The 8,903-nt window shown below is 43.9% G+C and overlaps 1 non-coding gene across 1 annotated transcript; it reads right to left on the bottom strand.

Annotated features, from left to right (window-relative positions):
• Nucleotides 1-3,118: 3,118 nt before the first annotated feature.
• Nucleotides 3,119-3,192, bottom strand: trnai-aau (transfer RNA isoleucine (anticodon AAU)). The gene has a single exon. It is a non-coding gene; the product is annotated as a tRNA-Ile (tRNA).
• Between the last annotated feature and the right edge of the window lie 5,711 nt (nt 3,193-8,903).

The raw sequence follows: 8,903 nt of genomic DNA, 5'->3' as shown, positions 1-8,903 counted from the left end.
AGCTGATCTTTCTCTACATCCAAGCTATGCACTGTCTTGTTTCCTTCTCTATGAACAGTATGCTTTGTCTGTATAGCGCGCAAGAAACAATACTTTTCACTGTATGCTAATACATGTGACAATAAATCAAATGAAATAAAATAAAAATATTATCAGAAGGCTGTAATATGACATTGCAGGCATTCTTAACAAGCTGCGGGTTGGACATAGACCTCTCAGTGGCAGTAAGTCCCACACTGGAGAACTGATGTTTGGCTGGCAGCTCTTAAAAGTAAGAGTTTGTTTATTAATCACAAGTAAGGCTTTCTTCAACACTGCAATGAAGTTACTGTGAAATTCCCCTAGTCACCACATTTCGGTGCCTGTTCAGGTCAATGCACCTAATCAGCACGTCTTTCTGACTATGGGAGGAAACTGGAGCACCCGGAGGAAACCCACGCAGACACGGGGAGAATGTGCAAACCACACAGACAGTGACCCAAGCCGAGAATCGAACCCAGGTTCCTGCCACTATGAGGCAGCAGTGCCAACCACTGTGCCAGTGTGCCGCCCCTGACAGTAACTCTTGCAGTCTCAGCTGAGAAATTTCTTCAGCCAGAGAGTGGTGGGTCTGTGGAATTCATTGCCACAGAGGGCTGTGGAGGCCGAGACGTTGAGCGTCTTCAAGACAGAAATTGATAAATTCTTGATTTCTCGAGGAATTAAGGGCTATGGGGAGAGAGCGGGTAAATGGAGTTGAAATCAACCATGATTGAATGGTGGAGTGGACTCGATGGGCCGAATGGCCTTACTTCCGCTCCTATGTCTTATGGTCTTATGGTCTTATGGTCTTATGGAGCCAGATGGGAATAGTTTGCACTGCTGGGGCTGAAAGGGGTCCCATAAAATTTGAAGAAAGGACACCAGACTGAGCTAAGTCCAGGATGTTTGGGTGGTGAGGGATCAGGCCCCCTTAAGGACTTCAATAGGTCTAAAGGCTGGCAGGCTGACTGGTGTCATATATTTTTAAAAATATATTTTTAATTAATGTTTTGCCTAGGAAACATCCGCTCACCAACCCCCCTCCCCTGACCCCAGCTCCCACCTCCTCCCCAAGCCCCCACTGTTTTTCTTTCAAAGATGTATATATAAGCAACATGGTAAATTCCACGATGAACTCTGTGATGGACCACTGGTTTCCCAGATATTATTGCAGCACTGAAACTGGAGCCACAGTCTGATTACTTCCCTCTTTACCCGAGTCTGACAGCAGCACAAAAAGAAGCAGTTTCATGATGAGCTTCCCTCTGTTCTCTCTTGACTTTTGCTGACAGCTGTAAGGTGACTTGACAATCGCTTTAGGAAATAAGAGCCAATCTCACAATTCAAAAAAAATGCTTCCTTTCAATTTAAGCCAATGTTACTCTCCTTGTGAGCATTTGTTTTCAAAATGTATGAAGCAAGTATATTCTCTTTTATTAGCGATTTAAAACAAAATTCATGTGCTGAACTGTGAAACAAACCCAGATAATGGGTTGAATATTAACTGAGAAAAATTGGGCAGGTTGGATTGGGTGGTAGGTGTTGCTAAAGTGTCAGAAGTCCATTTCCCGGCCACTTTTGGTTCATTGAGTCTCATTGTCATGCAGGTTTTGAAAGTTAACAGCTGTCATCTGGGTACCTCGGGTATCCTAGCACTCGACAGCTTCCTTGAAGCAAGGACTTGGTTTGTTCAGGTGGTAATTGCCTTCACATTTACCTTCCGTATCCAGGTATCTGCCTGAACAATCTCCACAACTGGGCCTTCTCCCACCGACTACCGAATTCCTCCCACCCTAAGGCTTCTGATCCTTTCATCCGGAGGCCTCTGACCTGCTCCCCACCCACCCAGCATAGACAACCTCCTTGAGTTGTCCCTCCCACCCCCTCTTTACCCCCCACCCCCACTACCAACCACCCTGATTATCTCTCCCTCTGATTGTCCCCTCCTCCCCTCTAGTTTGAGGTTCTATCACCCTGTTCCCAAGTGAACTTATTGTGGCTCTGACCATCACTGAATGGCTTCCCACCTGACTGAAGGCCCAGATGTCAACACACTGCACCTCAGGGCAGGGAATCAATCCATGAAGGTGCAAACACTCCACACTAAAACTCCACAGTGTGTCAGCAGTGAGGGGGATTCCAATGGTGGGTTCCCCCCAACCTTTACACACACGCTCCCAGTGGGTAAGGTCTGTGAAAATTCTAAATATCTAAATATCTCTGCAGGTTAGCCAGTGCCGGTGTGGGGAGAAATCTCTGAGTTCTAATGAAAGCTGACCGACCTGAAACATTAACTGATTCTCCCTCTACAGATGCTTCCTGAACTGCTGGGTGTTTCCAGCATTTTCTGTTATTTAAGAGTTCCAGGATCTGCACTATTTAGTTGCTGCCCCAGAAAATATAATTCTTGGTCAATTTACAACTAAAAAAGAAAGCGAGTCCAAGATTTATTTGTAATCTTTTGTTAAAAGGCAAGATCAGCTAAGAAGTGGGGTTTATAAGATTGACAAGGACAAGTCAGGACGTGCACTGACAAAGGGAAATAGGAGAATTATAAGGAGGCCAGGAATGCAAAATTGTAATGACTACTATCTTAAAGTGGCTGCTAAATGGTTCAACAATGTCCGAACAGATTTGAAAGAGAGGCATCAAGTGTTTAACACTTTACGAAGATCAATTCAGATGATGATTCGATATACAGATATTAGAAAGGCATTAGCAAGTCAAAAAGGATCCCCTCATCCTTTCATGGCTAAAACAAAAATGCACATGATACCCAAGTAGCCTAAAAAAAAGGTTTAAAAATGTCTGATTTAAAGTTTGGATCCAAGGCTGTAGGCTGGTCATGAAGGGGATAAAATACTGTTGTCGAAGATTTGCACGAATCTCCAAAAGTAGCTTTCATTGTCTTGAAAATTCTTTTTTGGAAAAAGGGTCATACAAATGAGATAAAAGCAAATTACTGCAGATGCTGGAATCTGAAACCAAAAGAGAAATGCTGGAAAATCTCAGCAGGTCTGGCAGCATCTGTAAGGAGAGAAAAAAGCTGACCTTTTGAGTCCAGATGACCCTTTGTCAAAGCTTTTTTAATGGTTGTTGGCCAGTATGGGGATCAAACCCGCAACCTTGGCATTATTAGCACCGTGCTCTAACCAACTGAGCTAACCGGCCAGCGCAGCACAATGGCATATACAAATGAGAGTTTAGTGATTTGCTTTTCAAAGTTATAGAATCAAAGAATCCTACAGTGCAAAGGGAGGCCATTCAAGACCATCGAGCCTGCACCAATCACAATCCCACCCAGGCCCTTATCCCCATAACCCCATGCATTTACCCTAGCTAATTCCTCGACACTAAGGGGCAATTTAGCATGGCCAATCCACCTAACCTGCAGATCTTTGGAGTGTGGGAGGAAAGAAGAGCACTCAGAGGAAACCCACGCAGACACGGGGAGAACGTGCAAACTCCACACAGACAGTGACCCAAGCCAGGAATCGAACCCAGGTCCCTGGCGCTGTGAGGCAGTAGAGCTAACCACTGTGCTACTGTGCCTCCCTAAAGTTGGTGAGAATAAATCAGTAACACTGAGCTGTAATATTCATAAGAATCTTTTGCTAGTGATACTTTTCAATTTAGTCCTTAAATGTATATTTTGATGTTTCAGACTTTTAAGAAGTGATATACATGTCGTGACTGGAGGTGAAAATCATGCTGAGTGGTGGATAGCTGAGAGATTACAGGCCAATTGTCTGATCTGACGTCATAAACCACAAAGGCCACTTCAAATTATTTATAATGATCGGATTCTCAGATGTCAGGTTACAATACGTAAACGCAGAACTTCATGGTTTTCTTTTCTTCTGGGTCCTTGTTTTGGTATCAGTTGTGGGTTCTTATGGTTGATGACTCAGGCTCATATTGTTATTGTGGAGAGGCAACCATGCTAACTAATGGATGTTGATATAATGTCTTGCTTGTTATCCACAATTTGCAATTGATTGACGGGAAATAACAGGATATTCAACTCTTAGCAATGTGCTATTTAATAACAATATCGAAAAAAAAAACATGCAGAGTTTTAAACAAGAATGCAATAGAAATGAGAATAATGGTACGAATGTTATTTGGAGGTACCTGTGGACATAAAACCGTAGACTCACAATTGAATATCTATGATAATCATTGTCACTGGGAACAAGTTGAGACATAATTCCTGTAATTAGCACATAGGTGGAAAGTTTGACAGCATCTGCATTCTACGGATATTTATTTCTTATACAAAGACATTAGTGTACATTTGCTGAATAAACATTAGGCAGGATTTGCATTGTTTAGTGCCTTCTCCAGTGTTTGGTTAGGTTCTGTACTGCCAGTGGAAACACCCACCAGTTTGGACAGAACATTCTGGAAGTACTCAGCATTTCAGGCAACAGCTTTGACAAAGGGTCATCTGGACTTGAAATGTCAGCTCTTTTCTCTCCTTATAGATGCTGCCAGACCTGCTGAGATTTTCCAGCATTTTCTCTTTTGATTTCAGGCAGCATCTATGGTGCTATGACCGGTCCCCGGGCAAGGTCCCCAAATTTGTTATGATTCCGGATGGGACAACCCTAACTTGTTATGCTCTCGGATGAGGAGGGCCGAACTAGCTCCCCTTCTCTATTCAACCCCCTTGGTTTATTACAACAGGGTTAATTTAAAAAGAATCATTCGCCTCATGGATACCTTTTCCCAGTCCAAATGTATTTATATTTTAAAAGGAGCCAATTTAACCAGGCTTTCTTGAGTTTAAGAAAGAGTGAGTTTATTGGTTACCAAAATGCAAGAAAGAGTAATAAAAAGCAACATAAATAAATATGGACTAGAAATGAGAGTTGAGTCCCAAAATTAAAGTTTAAAAAGACACATGAATCAGTTTTTGGCTTGTCTGTGAGGAGTGGATGGTGAAATGTTAAGTGGGGTGATTCCGGGAGCGCTGACTTAGGCAGTTGAACAGATGATTTGGAGATTTGTGGTTCTGCAGGTTAGCTGATAGCACTTGTCCTGTTTCTTTTTTGACTGTGGCTTTGCTGACTTGTGGCTTTCTTTTAGCAATCAGAGAGAGAGAGAGATTTTGTTACCTGCAAGTGCAGGGGTGTCTAGTGGATGTTCTTCAACTGTGACCTTCACAGCACGCACTAGCAAAGTAGACTAGAACACCAAATTAGCACACAGAGACCAGGGTTGCAGTTGGCCTTTAACCCCTTTCCTTCTGTCTTCCTGGACAGGGAAAAAATAAACATGTCTTTTGTCCAGAAACTGCTTTCTTTCAACTCACATCATGTCCACAGTCTAGGATATAATTCCGCGCAAACCTCCATTTTCAAGTTTGCTGATGACATCACTGCAGTGGGTTGAATCTCAACCAAAGACGAGATAGAGCACAGGAAAGTGAAAGAGGGTCCAACCCGCCATGGGAATTGTAGGGGGTGGGACAGGACCATGCAAAGATTTGTTGACCTCAGGTGGGATTTTCCAGTCATGGGGCGAGCGCGGCTGGAAAATCCCGCCCAGAGAATCTGGTGAAATGGTGCGACGACAATAATCTCTCAATGTCAGTAAAACGAAAGAGATAGTCATCGATTTCAGGAAACGTAGTGGAGGACATGTCCCTGTGTACATCAACAGTGATGAAGTGGAAAATGGTCCAGAGCTTCAAGTTTCTAGGTGTCCTAATCACAAACAATCTGTCCTGGTCCCTCCACACTGACGTCAAAGTTAAGAAAGCCCACCAATGCTTCTACTTTCAAAGGCTATTGGACATGTCTGCTTCGGCTCTCACTGATTTTTACAGATGCACCATAGAAAGCATCCTTTCCAGATGTATCACAGCTTGGTATGGCGCCTGCTCTAAACAAGATCGCAAGAAACTACAAAGGGTTGTGAATGTAGCCCAGTCCATCATGCAAACCAGCCTCCCATACATTGACTCCATCTATACTTCCCACTGCCTCAGAAAAGCAGCAAACATAATTAAGGTCCCCTTGCACCCCGGACATTCTCTCTTCCACCTTCTTCTGCCAGGAAAAAGATACAAAAGTCTGAGATCACAAACCAACCAACTCAAGAACAGCTTCTTCCCTGCTGCCGTCAAACTTTTGAATGGACCTACCTTGCATTAAGTTGATCTTTTGCTACACCATTGCTATGACTGTAGCACTATATTCTGCACCCTATCCTTTCCTTTTCCCTTATGTACTCAATGAATGGTATGTTTTGTCTGTATAGCGCGCAAGAAACAATACTTTTCACTGCATCCCAATACATGTGACAATAATAAATCAAATCAAATCAAATCGAAAGGAAATGCTTTCTGCTGAGGAGGTAATCAGCCTCCATTGTTTCTGTAACCTCAGGAGATTAAAATTCAGTTTTTTGCATTTCTTTTCTATCTGCCTTTCAAATCCCTGTTTGAAGAAGTGCCACTCTCCAGATGTGACACTCCATTCTCTCTGAACTAATTGGTCAAGTGTAATCCACATAGGAATTCTAGCAAATGGTTTACTTTGCACTATTGGCCAGTTTTTGCTTGCATGTCCCTCTTTTAAAAACACATGTCTTATTTAAAAGTTCAATATGTCCTAAGTAATTTGGGGATATGGTCCATTGCTATGACAGTGGAGAAGGAAACAGAATTAAGGTTTCAGATCTATGGTCTTACTTCTCTGAAGTGATTGCTGTTTCACTGATTTACCTTGTTCACCTTCATTTCCCTTTTCCTGTTTGAACAAGAATTTATCAAAATTGGCCTTTCTGTTTCTCTCTCCACAGTTGCTGCCTGATCTGCTGAGTATTTCCAACACTTTCTGTTTTTATTTCCGTTTTCCAGGATCCACAGTATTTTGCTTTTGTTTTCTCCCACTAGTTTGGAATTTGTTACACTAAAATTGGGTCCTGATTATTTAATTTGATTATCTGTTCAATTTCCCAGCATTTACATCAGTGTAGAGCTCCACCATCTATCTTCTCACATACAAAGGGCATTCAGGATTGCTGGATTTTAAAAATCCTATTGTAAGATAATAGGAAAGGTGACAAAAAACATGGTTTGTGTTTGTCAGATTCATGTATATACAATGTAATTATCACATGTTTGTAAATCAATGTCTGGGCTATTATCTCAGATTACATGCCGGGTCTGCTGTATATAAATCAGAGTATGTCTTACATAATGGATCTACAGGCATTCAACCCAGTGCATTGTTTAAAAGGGTGAAATCTTACCAAAAAATGGCAGAGTGTTGTTTCTGGCAAGAAAACCAGTGTGTTTCGCTCTAGAGAAACTGGTTGGTTTTCTCCCCAGATCTTACAACACTCACGCCGTCATACCGGAGGGCGGGGCCTAAACACGCTGGCAAAACCCAGTGCACAGAGATTGGGGTGCCACCTTTAAAGGGTGCCCCCTTCAGAGCAGCAATAAACCTCCCCCTCCTACCCTACCATGGAGGCCTCAGGGGCTCCCCTCCCTACCCCCAATTGGAGCCAGCATTCACTCCAACCACTCCCCCCGCCAATCATCATTCTCTTCTCCCATTGGCCCCATCCCCCCACAGTTGGAGCCGGCAACCCCCCCCCCCCCCCCCCCCGCCCCCCCATGGCCATCGCCAGCATCCCCCGATTTCCTGCTTGTCTGTCTGCTCCTGGCCCACAACTATATCTGCATTAACGTGCCCCTCATGAAGCTCCCACTGGGCCCCGCCCTTTGGCACAGGGTGGCACTGCCAGGGCACTGCCTGGCCATGTCCCTCATACCCTGGGGGCTATGCATACCTTTATGCCCCTGGGAAGACCCCCATGACAGGTCTACATCTGTGTGAACCTGTCGTAAACAGCGCCAGCGTGACATCACGTCACCCTGGTTTGAAGATATGGCGAGGGACCAAGATACAGTGAGGGGGCGTGTTACTTACATTAAAATCCATGGAAATGTATGTAAATCAGATTCACACCCACTGTGGGTGTGAACCTTTTGTTCCCTTTGGACTTGACTACTTCAACCCACACCTGACCTGCCGAAAGGCGTGCTGGTTAGGTGCATTGGCCATGCTAAATTCTCCCTCAGTGTACCCAAACAGGTGCCAGCATGTGGCGACTAGGGGGTTTTCACGGTAACTTCATTGCAGTGTTAATGTAAGCCTACCTGTGACACTAATAAGTAAACTTTAAAACTTTAACCTGATGATGTCGCGGTGAGGGGTGTGGAAGATCCGAACTTGCGTTCTCGTTGGCGAGAACTGCTGCTTCCGGATCTAGAGCCCCCGGCAGCAATCTCGCAGATGGCGAACACGGGCTCAAGAGACTGCCCATTGACACAGAGCCAAAAAAGATACTGAAATTAAGGAAGGCAAAATAATAAGCGAGATGTTGCAGTAGATCGAAATAGGACCCTTTTATCTGTGCATTCTGGATTTGACACAAGCTCAAACAAATTAAATCAGACAAGCATCTCATCTCAGCTCAACACAACCTCCCTCAATCCCTCCACTGATCCAAATTGTTGGACTGCTTGACCAATCTATCCTATACTAATTGAGCAGAAATTCCCTCCAGTTAAACATCGGGAAGACAAAAGCCATTATCTTCAGTCCCCATCACAAACCCTCTTGCCCAGCCACTGACTCCATTCCTCTCCCTGACAACTGTTTCGGGCTGAACCAGATCGCCCGTAACCTTGGTGTCATATTTGACTCCACAGTAAGCTGTCAACCACATATCAATGCCATTGCTAAAAGCACCCATTTCCACCTTCAGAACATCACTCAACTCTGTTGCTGCCTCAGTACATCGCTGCTGAAATATTCTTCCATGCTTTGGACTTGACTATTCCAACCCACTCCTGAGCT

Source organism: Mustelus asterias, chromosome 13 (genome assembly GCF_964213995.1).
Source record: "Mustelus asterias chromosome 13, sMusAst1.hap1.1, whole genome shotgun sequence".
NCBI lineage: Eukaryota > Metazoa > Chordata > Chondrichthyes > Carcharhiniformes > Triakidae > Mustelus > Mustelus asterias.
Note: the sequence above shows the minus strand (reverse complement) of the source record. Positions and strands in the feature narration are given on the sequence as shown.